Below are 17,399 nucleotides of genomic sequence, written 5' to 3'. Positions count from 1 at the left end.
GCATCTAAGCCAAAACCAATGTCATGCAAGTGGTGGACGCACCATCCACCCACACTTTCCAACTATAAAGAACCAAACAAGTATCAACACTGTTCGACAATTTATAATTATGTAATAACTTTGCTGTTTGATCACTTACCCCTATAAAGGTATTGAGGGTCGAGGTCGACCCCTGGTGGGGTAAAAAAACGGGGAAGGAGGGAAGTTAGACGAAAATCAGTCCTAAAGCAGACAATGGCATGTAGACTAGTCACCCCTTGCAGGTCGATCACTTCCATATTCGAGACAGCTGATGATTTATGGGGAAAAAACAGGTTTTGAAAATGCTGTAGGGGTCGCAAACGACCCATCATACCTTTCCAGGGTTAAGGGGAGACTGACACCTCCTATACCTTTTAAGTCGATACTATCTCTAACGAGATCTAAGAGCAATTCCCCTTCCCTCTGATCAGCTTAGGCTATCCTCAGTTAACTTTGCTGTGAACTGTGTTCTGGCAAAATTCACTGGGGTGTTTCATTTCTTTTTCTCAACCAATGACACGGTTTTTGAGTTGAGAAGGGGATATCAGAGTAAAGTCTGTGTTAGGCATCTTACTGAATTGGTGAAATGACTTCCCAAGTCAGGTTAAGTTGTCGTTTAGGAGGCTAGACCTCCCTAGGCCATACTGAAGGTTCTTGTATATCAATTCCTCCTTCCTCGGTCTAGCAGACAGTCCTGTACTAGTAGATCTTAGACTGAAGAAATGATTTCTTCCTTGTTTAAGATCTCTGGTACGAGATTCTGTTCTCTGGTGAGTTTGTGTCCTATGGCCGCTTTCTCTCTTGACTAACTCAACCTGTGGAAATGATTTCTCCTACTTGAGGTTACTTTATGAGATTAGAATCCTTCAAGTTAGGTAATGCCCTAGGGTATTACCTTACTTATAGGACTTTTACTCCTTCCCCGCTGTCTCTTTTGTTTTGGATGAACCATCACCCTTCCTGGACGTTGTTCTACATTTGGCCCTATGAGTAATCTATAGAATTGGCCTGAGATTCCCTGTCTGCTGCCAGCTGGGCCGGCTGCCGGCAGGTAACCTCATATCCTTGAGCGTGCTCTCCAGTCCTCCCTTGGACTGCCTTCCATAGCCCATATGGATGGGAAATGGTTGAGTGGAAGCCCGAATATAATTCCCCCTTCCACTTGCACCCTCTTTTGGGATGTAGGCCGGCAAGGCTGAGCCTTTGCCGTCCTCCATCCTCTCTTTCTCTCTGCCTTTCCATTTACTGGGCTGGCCGCCGGCAGCTAGTAGCTGTCGTCGGCCATACTGGGTATCTGTCGGCCGTCAGTTACTTTGCCACCACTTGCCGAGGGTGTCGCTGATCGACAACCCAACGACAATGAACATACTATGACCGACTGCCAGCAACTGAGTTATCGGCCGGCAGTCGGCCACCCAAAGTTTATAAAATTGCCGCCGGTTGCCGCCGGGTCCTACTTGATAGAGGGATCCTTCGGCTCCCGGCAGGCAGAGCGGCAACTGCAGACCTGCCGCCCACTTACTATGAAGACAGTATCTGCTTTGAAATAGCCTAGAATAGACCAACATATGTCGGCAGGCCTGGCATATGTCGGCTAGCCCGGCATATGCCGGCAAGTCCTGCGTGTGTCGGCAGGCCAGGCACATGTCGGCAGGCCCGGCATGTGCCGGCGTGCCTGGCATATGCCGGCGGGCCCGGCAAATGCCAGCAAGCCCGGAAATACTGGACACATGCCGCCGCCACTCAGTGCTGTAGCCCAAAAGTTTTCTGATCTAAAAGTGGTTCATGGACAGCCAATTGTGAGACCATCAGATTTAGGGAGTGATTCTCCCTACCATTTAATGGTTATCACCCATTAATTTGATCCCCTATATTGAACATGGAAGATTGTGTTAAGAAGACAGTTTATATCTAAGGATATTATCTTCCCCTTCGAATTCATTATGAATCTATGGTTCAATATTGGAGGAGGTCATAGCAATGGACTGGGCAGGAAACACATGTAGGTGTATTCCCTACTTTCTAGCTTACTCTTTCCAAGCTAATATTAATTAAAATATGTATGCTGAAATCTGAGAATTTCACCAAATACTTATATGCTTTTCTTTCTTTACAGGAGGAGCATCCCGAGTGCGGAAACAACTTTTGCAGGGTCCGTAGTAAGAGCTTCTTCGGACATGGCATGTGCATGGCCCATGCTCACTGCGCAGTCACCAAAGGGTCTCTCAAGTACTGTGACCCACAGGTATGTACCGTTTGTGACAAACTGGTTAAAGAGGCTTTTGATGATCAAAAGTCTACTGAGTCTAGGGATGCAACAAGGGACACGATGCAAAAATGGGTCAGGGGTTTTCAGAAGAACACCTTTGGCCCATACCTTCCTAATGAGAGGATGAGGGATTATGTCTTCCCTAGGGCATTTGCTGATGCAATTATTCCCCAGGCTCAACCTGAGATCCCCTTAGTTCAGATTCCGGTAGAACCTGACGTTTTGGACGCCTTACAGAGCATCCAATTAGAGGACAACATGTCTGTTGTCTCAGAGGAGACTGAGAACAATCTCCTAGTGGAAGAACTGGATCAGGAGGATGAGGTTCCTCCTGAGACTGAAGTCGAGAAAACCGAAACGTTTTCGGTATCATCAGCAGCTGTGACTGAGCCGACGCCTTCGACTTCCTCCACCGCACCCCAGTTGGATTCCATTACAAGTACGCTACACTCGCTACTGTCCATGGTGCAAGACATTCAGAGGAAATCGTCCGAGAAAGAAGCTTCTTTCCGGACGGAAATTCATCAGCTAGTTGAATCACGTATAGCCCCGAACAAGCTAAACGTCAAGGACCTCCACGCCCTCTCTGACGTTAACCCATGGAGGTACGCAGAGCATATGCCTATGTCTGGGGGGGGGGAGATCTTCCTCTCAGAGAAACTGGGCACTGTTCCAGTAGAGGAAATCGAGTTTTGGCCTAGTAAAGGGGCCTACCCGGATTGCTATGTCCATCTGAGGACGAAGCCAGCATACAAGGAGGAGATAGAACTGAAGGAAACGATTGTCCTTGAACTATCTAAGGCACAGGCCTTATATACAACCACCTTGAAAGAGAGGGCCTTTACTAGTTCCAAGGTGCCGGCTCTCAGCAAAAACCACCCGACCTTTATTGCTGACCCCAAACGTGCCTTCCCCTTCATGGACAAAGGGTTTAAGGTAGCCTTATAGGAAGTTGAGGCAGGGAAACCTTGCCCTACAATTGAAGAGTGTAGACCTTTTTCCCTCGCCTTCCCTTCAGACGATAAGGACTGGAAGGATGTCCATTACACCTTCACAGTTGGGAAGCTGGAGGCAGATATCGCTGGACGGCAGTTCAACGAAGACCTCCCGAAGCTGTCAGAGTTTCTCCTGCGCAGGGAACAGGAGACTAAGGAACGTCTTGCTGCTTCCATGTCTCTGCAGACTGGCTTAGAGACTATGGCAAGCATCCCAGACACCCCAGATATGTACATGGTCTTTGCCAAATCTTATTTGGCAACAGTCACCAAGGATCTGTACAATTTTATTAAAGCCAGAAGGGCTTGTAGGGAGTTCGTGTTTGCTTCTGCTACAGTGTAGAATGATCCAAGGAAGCTGATAGCCTCCAATATCTGGGGACAATACCTCTTCCCAAGTGAAGTGGTCAAAGAGGTCGTGGACAAAGCCGCTTCGGAGAATAGGAATCTCCTCTCCAAATGGGGCATGTCTTATAAAAGGAAATCTTCCGCTGATGAGGGTCCCCAGCTGAAGAACAAGTCAAAACGACCATGAGTGCCCTCTCGGCCAAAGCAACAGCAACAGCTTCCCATGGCCACGGTGCCCCAGACGGTGGCACAACCAACCACCACCTTTCAACTGGTGCCCCAAACGCTGGCGACCCAGTCGCCTGTGTTCACCCCATTATTTGAAAGGCAATTGACAACCTTTAAGCCGAAGTCTCGAGGTTCCTTTCGAGGATCCTCTAGACGCCCCTTCAGAGGAAGGGGCAACAAAGGTGGATGTGGCCAAGGAGACAAGTCCTCCCACCAGCACTCCAAGTGAGATGCTGCCGGTAGGAGTGAGACTTCTTCTCTTCCGGGATCGTTGGATCTTCGATCCCTGGGCCCACAGCCTAATCAAGAAAGGACTAGGGTGGAGTTGGAGCTCAACTCCACCGAACTTCCCTCAATTCTTCCAACACTCAACCCCCATACTGGAAGAATATGTTCAGGAACTCTTGAACAAAAGAGTTATACGGAAGTCAAAGTCCATCAAATTTCAGGGAAGGCTATTTTGTGTTCCGAAGAAGGATTCGGATAAGCTCAGAGTCATTCGGGGCTCATCACCACTCAACAAGTTCATAGTGAACCACAAGTTCAGAATGTTGACGCTTCAGCATATAAGGACCCTTTTGCCCAGGCGGGCATACACAGTCTCCATAGACATGACGGATGCATACTGGCACGTTCTAATCAACCGTCAAGTTTCCCCCTACCTAGGGTTCAACTTACAGAAAAGAAAGTACGTTTTCAGAGCCATGCCCTTCGGCCTAAACATAGCCACAAGGGTATTCAAAAAAGCTTGCGAATGCAGTCATTCATCAACTACGCCTGAAAGGAATCCAGGTGGTAGCCTACCTGGACGATTGGCTGGTGTGGGCAGCATCCGAGGAAGAATGCATGCAAGCCTCCAAGAAAGTGATCCAGTTCCTGGAACTCTTAGGATTCAAGATCAACTTGAAAAAGTCTCGGCTCCCTCCAGCTCAAAAGTTCCAGTGGCTGGGTGTCCACTGGGACCTACAGTCACACTGCCTTTCCATTCCATCAAGGAAGAGGAAAGAGATAGCAGGATATGTCAAAAGACTCCTTCAATCCGACAGGATATCAAGAAGGCAACAGGAGAGAGTGTTGGGGTCCCTCCAGTTTGCCTCAGTGACAGATCCAGTATTGAAAGCACAATTAAAAGATGAATCAGGAGTTTGGAGAAAATACGCATCAAACGCTTGAAGAGATCTACAAAGACCGATACCAAATCGTCTGCGATCACTATTCAAGCCATGGTCGGAGGCCAAGAACCTAAGAAACAAGGTGCCGTTGAAACCACCTCCACCAGCAGTCACTGTTTATACGGAGGCCTCGAAGGAGGGGTGGGGAGGTCATTCTCATCATCGGAAAGTCCAAGGAACATGGTCTCCCCTCTTCAAGTCCTTCCATATCAATTTTCTGGAAGCCATGGCAGTTTTTCTATCTCTGAAAAAGCTGAGCTGCTCAATCCACATCCGTTTGGTTCTAGACAGCAAAGTAGTAATGAGATGCCTAAATCGACAAACCTCGAGATCGCCTCACATAAGTCAAGTGATATTGGCCATCCTTCGTCTAGCCAAGAAGAAGAGTTGGCACTTGTCAGCAGTCCATCTTCAAGGGTTCTGCAATGTGACGGCGGACGCTCTATCCAGGATCAACCCGATAGAGTCCGAATGGTCTCAAGACGCAAGATCTTTCTCTTTCATATTACGCAAAGTCCCAGGACTGCAGATAGACCTCTTCGCAACGAGCGACAACAAGAAGCTACCCCGGTACGTAGCCCCGCACGAGGATCCTCTATCGGAAGCGATAGATGCAATGCCCATAGATTGGAACAGATGGTCCAAGATCTACCTGTTCCCTCCAACCAACCTTCTGTTGAAAGTCGTCGACAAACTGAGATCCTTTCAGGGGACGGCAGCAATAGTGGCCCACAAGTGGCCAAACAGCGTTTGGTTCCCTCTGATAACGGAACTACGCCTGAAGCTGATCCCGTTGCCGGAACTAGTTCTGACTCAGCAAGTGCAGAAATTGACTGTCTCCGCTTCATCAAAGAAAACCCAGAACCTTCATCTCATGATTTTCTCGCCGTAGAGGCTAATGTTTCCTTTTCAGGTGGGATTTCTAGAGACAGTATTAACTTGTTAGAAGAATACAAGTCAAAGTCAACAAGAAGACAATATGAGTCTTCCTGGAAGAAATGGGTGGCCTTTGTCAAGGCGAAGAAACCTGAGGAGATTTCTACGGATTTCTGTTTGTCCTTCTTCATCCATCTTCATGAACAAGGTTTAGCAGCTAATACGATTACTACATGTAAATCTGCCCTAGCCAGACCAATACTATATGCCTTCCAGGTAGACCTCTCTAATGAAATCTTCAACAAGATTCCTAAAGCCTGCGCTAAACTTCGGCCTGCAGCCCCTCCAAAGCCCATTTCATGGTCTTTGGATAAGGTTCTTCACTTAGCATCCACCCTAAACAATGAAGATTGCTTGCTGAAAGACTTGACTCAAAAGGTGATATTCATATTTGCACTAGCCTCAGGAGCCAGAGTTAGCGAAATAGTGGCCCTCTCGAGGGATGATGGCCCCATTCAGTTCACAGACAGTGGAGAACTGATTCTGTTTCCGGACCCGACGTTTCTCAGCAAGAACGAGCTGCCCACTAAGAGATGGGGTCCCTGGAGAATCTGCCCTCAAAAGGAAGAAGCATCCCTCTGCCCAGTGGAATGCCTAAATGTCTATCTTCGTAGAACTTCAGACTTTAAGGGAGGTCAGCTTCTCAGGGGAGAGACTTCTGGTTCGACGTTATCCTTGAAACAGATAATGGTGAAAATAACCGATTTTTATACGCAGAGCGGATCCAGACAGTACACCCGCAGGTCATGATCCGAGAAAAGTTGCCTCGTCTCTAATGACAGGAAATAAAATTTCATGTGGTAGCGGCAGGCACTGTTATAAAATATGCCGCTTCATTACTGCGAAGAACAGTGCACTAATTGGGACTTTTAGTGAAGGGTGTACATGATAGACTTTTAAGGTATATCATGTTGAGTATTGTGTTTAGGAAGACACTATAGACTGTTCTATCTATACATGTGACATCAAGAATAATAATCTGACACAAGTGCCAGGCATTCTTATATGCACAGCGTTCCTAGTAAGAACAGTATACATAGTGAAATATATTTCCCTCTGAGTGGCTAATGTTTCCTTTTCAGGTGAAACTTATTTCTTTTCTGTTATTACTGTTTATGCTTTTATGAAGAATTGTTCAGCGTAAGATGTAATTGATTACAACCATGATTTCTATTTTTGTAATAAACAATAGAAGGAATCTTTGCGTCTCTTTCGCCTCAAATATTCAAAATTAAGTATTAATCAGAATATCTTCGATTCTCTTAATATTCAAGGAAATATTGGGGGACTATGGTTTCTACTATTCCAAGCAAACAGGTAAGAACTGATTGTACTAACTTTTTATCTTACTGATTTAAGGTTTCCTATATGTATATAAACCTTTCTGTCTTTTTATATCCAGATTTGGGAGGTATCAGTAACTTATACAAAACTATACCATCTAAGTACAAACTATGCTTTACGTATATAATGACACTAATATACATACTGTTTGCTAGATTGTTCCTTGAACTCACAATCCTCGGGATTTTTTCCTAGAGTCTACCTAGACTTTTCCCTGTAGGGGGCAGGAAGAACTGACATATTTTATGATCAGTTAATTGATGTATACTGGTAACATCAAGTGTCTCTGGTCCAGAAGACCAAATAGGAAATATTTATCTCGAGATAACGGCACTATTGAAAATCCACAGATACATTAATGCTCTGGTAAACTTCCATCAGGACGACATGGCCTGAGCCCAAAAAAAAGGATTTTGATCGAAGCGAAAAATCTATTTTGGGTGAGGTAGCCATGTTGTCCTGATGGACCCACCCTCCTTTTGACAAAAGGATAATGAATCCCTCCCTATGGTACTATATCTGCAACACCTAAAAAGCTACAAAGAATGGCTTGGTGGCGCCTCGCGGTGGCGATTCGGCGCACTATTTACAGTACAGTAGGAGTGTCGAGAGCATCGCCTCTTCAACGACTCTCCTATATTCTTGCCACTTTTTCCCCTTCGAAGCGGAAACGCTATTGAGAGTGTAGATAGCTATGAGACGTGTCAAGAATACGTCCTCTGATATTACGCGATATCCCTTTTTAAATTTTAGGGATATTCGCTCCAGGAGTTAGAATTCTGGATACCTTTGGTAAATTCTGTGGGATATATCACTGTAGTCAAATATACATTGGAAGCTACTAATGAAGGAGCTTCCATCAGTACGACATGGCTACCTCACCCAAAAATAGATTTTTCACTTCGCTCAAAATCCGTTTTATAATCTTCCAGAATCTTCCAGTATTCCAGGCTAAAAGAGAAGGCTCTGACGCAAGGAAAATTGTGATGAAAAAAAATTGTCGTGTGTAAAGCCAATTGGAAGGAAAAGGTGGATTTTCTTCAAAAGTGTCTCAAACAATAAAGTTGTTAAAGGATCCTTATTATGGGTTCGATGATGACGTGGTTATTAATTGGGGTCTGCAGTGGGAATCTAGAAGAGGAAGGGAAGAGCCTTTAGGGAAACGGTTGTTGATCGCTAAATTATATGCTTCTTAAGATTAATTGATAGGAGAGAGAAAGAGAGAGAGAGAGAGAGAGAGAGAGAGAGAGAGAGAGAGAGAGAGAGAGAGAGAGAGAGAGAGAGAGAGAGAGAGAGAGAATATGTAACCAATCTCGTATATTTCCTTTAGTCTTCTGTCAACATAATTCAGACAACATTAATCTAACAATATTTGCATTTATGTAATATGTGGATGTACAATCACCATACTAATGTATACAAAACATGAACTCAATAAACGATTGACGTTAGGTCAAATCGAGGTACTGTACCAGCCATGGCGGGATATTTGTATTGTATTACAGGGTGTGATTTCGAACAGAAAATATATGTTTTCCTATAGTAAATAACATGATTTAACCGAGATTTAAGCGAGAAAAATATTTGTATCAAAACTGAAGCTTTGGGGACAATATATTTAAAAAAAACTCTTTAGCAAAACGTTTTTGCTTAACATGAATAAAGGGATTCCGGTGGAAAATTCCTCTTCCCTGGATAAGGATTTATTCGGATGATGGGATATTGAACCAGACTTACCTTTTGCATTCGAAAGATGTTCCAAAGATTTCACATTTTCTGTTTAGACTTTGATAATTTTGGAATGAAATATATATATATATATATATATATATATATATATATATATATATATATATATATATATATATATATATATATATATATATATATATATATGCTTTTTCTTGGAGATGAGATTTTAATTTGATTTATGTCTTGAAGGAGAACATAGAAATAGGTTTATATTTATTAAGAAAGAAGTTTCCATTAGAGCTTTTGACATGAATATCTCTCTTTCAGAAGTGAATCATTTTGCAATGATGTAAGTCAAAATAAGAGGCGTTAATTTTCACTATGGAGTCAACTTAAAGGTTTTAAGAGACAGAGAGGAAAGATAAGATTTATACTTTATTACCAATTGTGAAGCAGAAAGAAAGAGAAAGAATTTCCATCTATTACTAATAGTCAAGTCGTTTTCAGTAACTGACTACATCGATGTAGGCGAGAAGTTTCATGCAAGAGTTATCTCAATGTTTCCAGTGAGGGATGTTATTTATTATACTTCAAAGTAGATATAGTTCCTTACAATGAAGAAATTAAAGTTCAAAGGCCGCTCATAAGTGGCAGAGGCCAGTGAATTGACATTGCCTTAGAGACTGACCATATACACATATGATCAGCACCCAACCTAGGGCCAGACAATGGGTGCTGAAGACTCAGCAAAGAAGGTGAGGTTGCAGACACTAAAGAAAGTATTCCGTTTGAATGGGACTCGAACCCAAGTCAAACAAGCTTCTGGTAGGGATGCTTCCAATAGGCCACTGCTACTTATAATTACTGGGATTGGATTACAGCCAAATGAAATGCCAGTTAAATCCGGTTCTCTTTAGGAGATTCATTAAAGAACAAAGGCTTGCGCAATTTCCAAAAAGCTTAATTATCTAAATTCAACTCTGTTTTAAGTGTATCCATCAACCCTTGTGGTACAGAACCAAGCATTGTTCAATATCTTTTATGAAATAATGTTACTATATGCTATATGTATATGTTGGTCTTTACTTCAATGCTGGAAATCAATTTCCAGTTGTTAAGAAATGTAACATTGCTTATCAGTCATTTTCTCACAATCAATTAAGATAATTTACAGTAGGTGATGAATGGAATAATTTATACCATTTTTATTACTTCTTTTATCGTAAGTTCAGGGACAGTGTAATTTTAGAGTTAAAGTAATTTATATTAATTTATACAATATTTATTACTTCTTTTATCGTAAGAAGTTAAAGTAATGTAGTGAACGCTTAGCCGAGCTGTGAGAGCACAGTAGCATTTCTTAATAATTCTTATTCTATAATGACCTTTGGTATTTTTCTAATTAAGTTTGAGAGGAAACAGGAAGATCTGCTCTTCTATTCTGTTGTAAGATTTCATAAAAATAATTATATTTACAAAAACTATCTCACAAGTGGCGAGTGGTGGAAAACTATAGCAATTATAGATTATCATCTTCCTTATTCACAGCAGTAATTTAGTTAGATTGAGAGAGAGAGAGAGAGAGAGAGAGAGAGAGAGAGAGAGAGAGAGAGAGAGAGAGAGAGAGAGGTTTACTAATCAACCCTTCTCTCTCTTACACTAAAATAAAGCCTCCAATCTTCAACGTTCTATTTCGATAAATCCAAAAATGATAATAGAAAGTAGTGAGAAATGAGACAGGATAGAAAAAGAGGTGACAGATACTGCAAACCCCGACCTTCAAACGTGAACGTTCATATGAATTATACCATTGCTCTAAATCTAAACAACAGGAAACTAATTATTAATGTTGTGATAAAATTTGTGGGAACATCAAATAGAAAAAATTTTGATGTCCATTTATTTGACCAATCTTATGATTTGGGTTTTTTTGCTGAGATCAAGCATAGACTCGAAACTATCATGAAGGAATTTTACTTCTGAAATCATGCTTCAAATTTCAAGGAGACTGACGAAACGGTCCGACACTTGGTTTCTTAAATAAATGAAGACGACGAAGGAGATTCAATTGTTCATAAATATGTTTGAGGTAGAACCAAGACCGACAGAAAGAGGTCTGTAGGTCTTGGGCAGAACACAACTCTTAATAATCTCACGGTGTCGTGGCCGTGACATTCAATCCTGCACTTTTATTTTGTAATTGACATATTAAGGTCTGCTTATAAGGGGTCTTAAATGTACCCTGTACAAAATTTTTTGGTCTTGTGTTGTATTTTTCCAATCACTGTTACTAGTGGTATCATTATTTGAAAGAAATTTGTTTGGGCTCAAATTGTTAAATAAAACTGTAATCAGGTCAAATTAATTAGCGTCTTAATTAGCTGATGTACAGGTAAATTGTGTCTTGACTTGTATGAAATGATATTAAACTTGGTAGATAGTAATATGCAACTGAAATTTTGGATGGGCTATGTTGGTTAGATAAAGTGCAATCTGGCACCAAAAAATGCCCATGGTAATTAATAAGGGGTCTTAAATGGCCCCCGTACAAATATTTTTGGTCTTGTATTATATTTTTCTCTTCACTGTATCTAGTAGTATCATTATATGAAAGAAAATAGTTTGGGCTTGAATTGTTAAATAAAACTGAAATTGGCTGTAATTAATTAGTGTCTTAATTAATCAACGTACAGGAATTTTTGGTCTTAACTGATGGGATTTGAATCCTTATCCAAGGGCCACTTGATAAAATGTTATTTGATGTTTGGGCTCAAGTTGTTAAATAAAATAAATTTTGTTGGGGGGTTTGAGGGGCTACCCCTAGTCACCGTACAAGCCATGTCACTTAAGACTTGCCTCTTTGTAATGACACCCATAAAACGCATGGAATCCAATGCTCAAACCTTTCGGGCTCAAATTGTTAAATAAACTTAAGCTAGCTCCCGGTTTAATGTCCATTACAATTTCAGAGGACGAATGATAAACTCGCTATGATTTGATCATTTGATCAGATAGAGAGTTGAAATCATCTAAATAAAAAAAAGCCATATGACGTCAGAGTAAGTTTAAGTTAGCTTGGTCACGTGATTGCTATCTCAGCCGATTACACATGTGTATGTATTTACCCAGCTATTAATCAAAGGGTTTCAGCATCGGGTGAGAGAGAGAGAGAGAGAGAGAGAGAGAGAGAGAGAGAGAGAGAGAGAGAGAGAGAGAATAGAAGTGGAACAGATAACCCTAGCCCAAAGAGACATAAAAAAACTAAAAGGATTTCCCTGAGGTAATATATATACATATATATATATATATATATATATATATATATATATATATATATATATATATATATATATATATATATATATATATATGTATATATATATATATATATATATATATATATATATATATATATATATATATATATATATATATATATATATATATATATATATATATATATATATATATATATATATATATATATATATATATATATATATACGTGTGTTCAAATAAGTCCCAAATGCCCCTTAACATCGAATTGACCTTGTCATATGCTCTCAGACCTGTTAGGCGAATATTTTTAATGGTGAATAATCCGGCCCAACCAAGGACTCAAACCTATATCCGATATAAATAAGAAGGAACTTTAAACTGGAAAGACCCCTCGGCTAGTTTAAACAAACTAATGTTAATCATTATTTCTATCAGTCATGGGTTCGAGTTCTTGGCCGGGCAGCTATATTCATCATTAAAGGAATTTCCGTACAGGGTCTGAGATCCCATGATAAGGCCAATTCGATATTTGTGGCTTAAGTGTTAGTGATGAAATTATCATGTGTATGTGTGTGTGTAAATTAGTGTGCTTGTATGTCCTAACACATACAGTATAACCCATTTTCGTCTGTGTAAGTTTCATTTGCCTAAAACATAACTGTGGCTTTCTGTGAACTACCATCACCCATTGCTACTGAGCAGTCACTTAAAGAGACTCTTGTACCAACCGTGTGTCACACAATTGTACATAATTTCTTTTGCATATATTATGCTTGTTTATTCGCTCTTCCCTCGCACTAAACGAACATGAAAATTCATGTCTGCTGTTTCCTCTGTAACATTGTCTGTCTTGTTAACTTGTTATGTCCTGTTGCCTTGAGGTTTTGTATATAAAGGAGAGTGTTTTATAACAATATAACTCAGTCGTTTCCAACCTGCCTTTGAGTTCACAACCTTACTCGGCGCCGTCACATTGGTGACCCCGGAAGTCGACTCGCTCCCACTGCCTTCCACCCCCAGCTCCCTCGCCCCTCCATCGTTGGTACTATGACGGAGACGGACTCTACTACAGCAGTTGGCGCTACGGCCGCCCCATTGAAACTTTTACTGTTCACCACTGGAGAGGCGTTTGCTTCGTTTCAGCGCGCAGAAGTCCACTTTCGTATCAGGGGCGTGACTCGCTCAACCACCAAAGCGGATTATGTTCTCGTGGCGATACCCGAGGACACCTTCCCAGAAATATCTGACTGGCTTTGTGAACAAGGAGACACCCCAATAGCGTATGACACCCTCAAAACATACCTTCTGCAGCAGTACTCGCCGTCGCCAGCCGCCCGTATAGCAAAGCTTTTTCAGCTCTCGCAACAACCGTTGGGAGGCCAAAGGGCTTCGCTTGCCCTCAGGGAAATGACCAGTATCGCTCGCCTTCAACCTGCCGCAGACGGCTCTCCTCGTGAGGTGAACCTATTTCGTGCCCTTTGGATACGCCGTTTACCCAAACCTGTACGCGCTGCCATACCTGATGTCGATAGTTTACCCAAAAGGACTTGATGACCAAAGCCGACGCCCTTATGGACAGCCACTTCAAGACCTCCATCAACGCCTCCACCCCTGACCACGAGGATGCCTATTCAACGTCAACCGAAGCTGACATGAATGTCGTAGGACATACACGCCTACCCCGTGACGTGGCGAAGCGGCGACAAAGCCGCCCACCACCCACCAATCGCTCGCGCCCAAACGAACGACTTCTACAGCCACTTACTACCTCCCATCCGCCGCAGTTTTGCTACTACCACTTCAGATTCGGGGCAACCGCAAAGAAAAGTGCCAAGGATTGTCAGTGGCCAAAAAACGTGTAAGTAGGCCATCGCTTGTGGCGGTGGCCTCCCATGTTTCTAATCTTTTCTTTTTACAGGATGCAAGAACGGGCGTGCGTTTTTTGGTAGACACGGGTGCTTGTCGTTCTCTTTTGCCAAGGAAACTCTTCAAGGCACGACGTAGTCTGTCTACATCTGCCGACGTCCGCTTAGTAGCTGCCAACGGATCTGCGATACTCACCTACGGTTACGAGAACCTCACATTATCGTTTGGAAACGGTAAATTCAATTGGAAGTTTCTCGTTGCTGACGTCACAATGCCAATCCTCGGTGTGGATTTCCTCTCTCATTTCCAGCTTTTGGTCGATGTCGCCCACCGACGATTGGTCAACGCAGACTCGTACTTGTCGACACCTCTTCAACACGCCCCCTCTAACCTCGCTCTCCACATCAGCGCACCCACGGATGCCTACGCCCACCTCCTCACGTCGTACCCGGAAGTTTTCCGTCCAGAACTTCGCCAACCGCCCACGGTTCCTGCCAAGCACGGTATTTATCACCATATCAAGACGACGGGACCCCCAGTCTTCGCAAAATTCAGACGTCTGGCACCGGAACGATTGGCAGCCGCCAAACAGACGTTCGCCGAAATGGAGAAAATGGGCCTTTGACAAAAGGCCTCCAGCCCATGGTCGACACCCTTACACATCATTCTGAAGAAAGACGGCTCCCTCTGTCCGTGTGGGGATTACAGGCGCCTGAACATGCAAACAGAACCGGATCACTACCCCCTCCCAAACATTGCCGATGTGACCTCCTACCTGCACAAAGCGAAGGTTTTCTCTACGCTCGACCTCCTGAAGGGGTATTATCAGGTGCCTATGAACCCAGAAGACATCCCCAAGACCGCCATCACCACTCCGTTTGGTACATACACCTTCAATTACTCCTGTTTTGGCCTTCGTAATGCTGGGGCAACGTGTCAACGTCTCATGGATGGCATCTTAGGGGACCTCCCTTTCTGTGTATGTTATGTGGACGACATACTTGTGTTCTCCTCCTCAAAAGAGGAACACCTCCATCACCTGCGCATCGTGCTCGACCGCCTGCAACAAAACGGCCTTGTAGTCCGGTACGACAAGTTTACCTTTGGTGCCAACGAAATGTCGTTCTTAGGGCACCGTATCACTCCTGAAGGAGTCCATCCCCTCCCTAAGAAGGTAGCAGCCGTTCAGAATTTCCCCGCGCCCTCGACCGTCAAAGCTCTGCAGGAATTCTTTGGCATGATCAACTATTATCACCGTTTTCTGCCAGCCATTGCCGCCACTCTTGCTCCCCTCTACACCTCCCTCAAGAGCAAGCCAAAGGACCTGAAGTGGGGTCCCTTTCAAGAAGCAGCCTTCTGCAATGCAAAGAAGGCCCTATCAACTGCTGCGGCTCTCACTTTTCCTATCCCACATGCCCCTCTCCTCTCCACCGATGCCAGCGACGTCACTATTGGTGCAGTACTCGAGCAGGTGGTCAAAGGCTCGCCCCGCCCATTGGCCTTCTTCAGCAGAAAACTGTCCAAGGCAGAATCGGGTTATTCTACCTTCGATCGAGAATTGCTGGCGGTGCACTTGGCTGTCCGTCACTTTCACCATTTCTTAGAAGGTACGCCTTTCGTCATTCGCACAGACCACATGCCTCTGGTGCACGCCTTCACCCGACAGTCTGACGCCTGGTCCGCCCGTCAATGCCGACATCTCTCCGCCGTGGCTGAATACAATTGCACCCTCCAATACGTCCCTGGGAAAATGAATCCCGTAGCCGATGCCCTGTCAAGAAACACGTTGGCTGCCGTTCAACTGGGATTGGATTACAACGCCCTGGCTGAAGCCCAATAATAGGATCCAGAGTATCAAGCTTGTAGGACATCCTGCACGTCCCTCCGTTGGGAAGAATTTCCCCTCGAAGACTCTAACACCACCCTCCTCTGTGACGTCATTACTGGTAGATCGCGACCTTGGATTCCTGCTCCCATGCGCCGACAGTTGTTTGATTTCATTCACGGCCTTTCACATCCATCGTGCCGTTCTACTGCACAGCTGCTGAAGGCAAAGTTCATCGACACACGGATTCAGGAGTGGGCACCTTTCCTCAACCTCAGCGTAGTTTCGCACACATTCACGTCGACGTTGTAGGCCCCCTACCGCATCACAAGGACATCGTTACCTGTTTACCGTCATCGACCGCTCCACTCGTTGGCCTGAAGCCATTCCCATGGAAACTGCAACGTCCGCCTCATGTACATCTGCCTTACTCTCTGGATGGATTGTAAGATTTGGTATCCCTGAGCATATTACTTCTGACAGGGGAACCACTTTCACCTCTCAATTGTGGATGTCATTAGCGAATCTCCTGGGCTTCACCATACATCAGACAACGGCCTACAACCCCGCTGCCAATGGAATGGTTGAACGTTTTCATCGCACCCTCAAAGCAGCTTTGATGTCCCGTTGCAAGGATTGCAACTGGTTTACTCAGCTTCTCTGGGTCCTCCTGGGACTAAGGACCACTCCTAAAGACGCCCTCGACGTCTCGGCAGCTGAAATGGTGTATGGCGACCCGTTGGTCGTCCCTGCCGAAGTTTTTCCTTCTACAACCTCCTCCGACAATCTCCAGCGCATACTGGAAAATTTACTCCGTGCCGCCAGACTTACAAGCTCCCAGCGAAGCATCACATACCAACGGACTTGCACTCTGCAACGCACGTCTTCCTGCGCAATGACACTAGCAAGCCACCACTAACGCCCCCTTACACGGGCCCTTTCCTTGTGATCCGACGCAGTCCGAAAGCATTCCTACTAAACATTCGGGGCAAAGAAGACCGGGTCTCCATTGATCGTCTAAAACCTGCTTATCTTCTGCCAGATGACCCGCCTACAGTTCGCCTCTCTAGATCAGGGCACCCTATTTAACATGTACAGTATGTCACACAATTTTACATAATTCCTTTTGCATATATTATGCTTGTATATTCGCTCTTCCCTCGCACTAAACGAACATGAAAATTCATGTCTGCTGTTTCCTCTGTAACATTGTCTGTCTTGTTAACTTGTTATGTCCTGTTGCCTTGAGGTTTTGTATATAAAGGAGAGTGTTCTATAACAATATAACTCAGTCGTTTCCAATCTGCCTTTGAGTTCACAACCTTACTCGGCGCCGTCACACTCTCCTTGAATCCATTTGTATCACCATCGCTTCCTTCCATCCGCTTAATCTTCACAACCTATCGGAAAGTAATATTCCTTCC

Source organism: Palaemon carinicauda, chromosome 25 (assembly GCF_036898095.1).
Source record: "Palaemon carinicauda isolate YSFRI2023 chromosome 25, ASM3689809v2, whole genome shotgun sequence".
In the NCBI taxonomy this organism is placed as follows: Eukaryota; Metazoa; Arthropoda; class Malacostraca; order Decapoda; family Palaemonidae; genus Palaemon; species Palaemon carinicauda.
The sequence above is the reverse complement of the archived record's forward strand: the minus strand, read 5'-3'. Positions refer to the sequence as shown.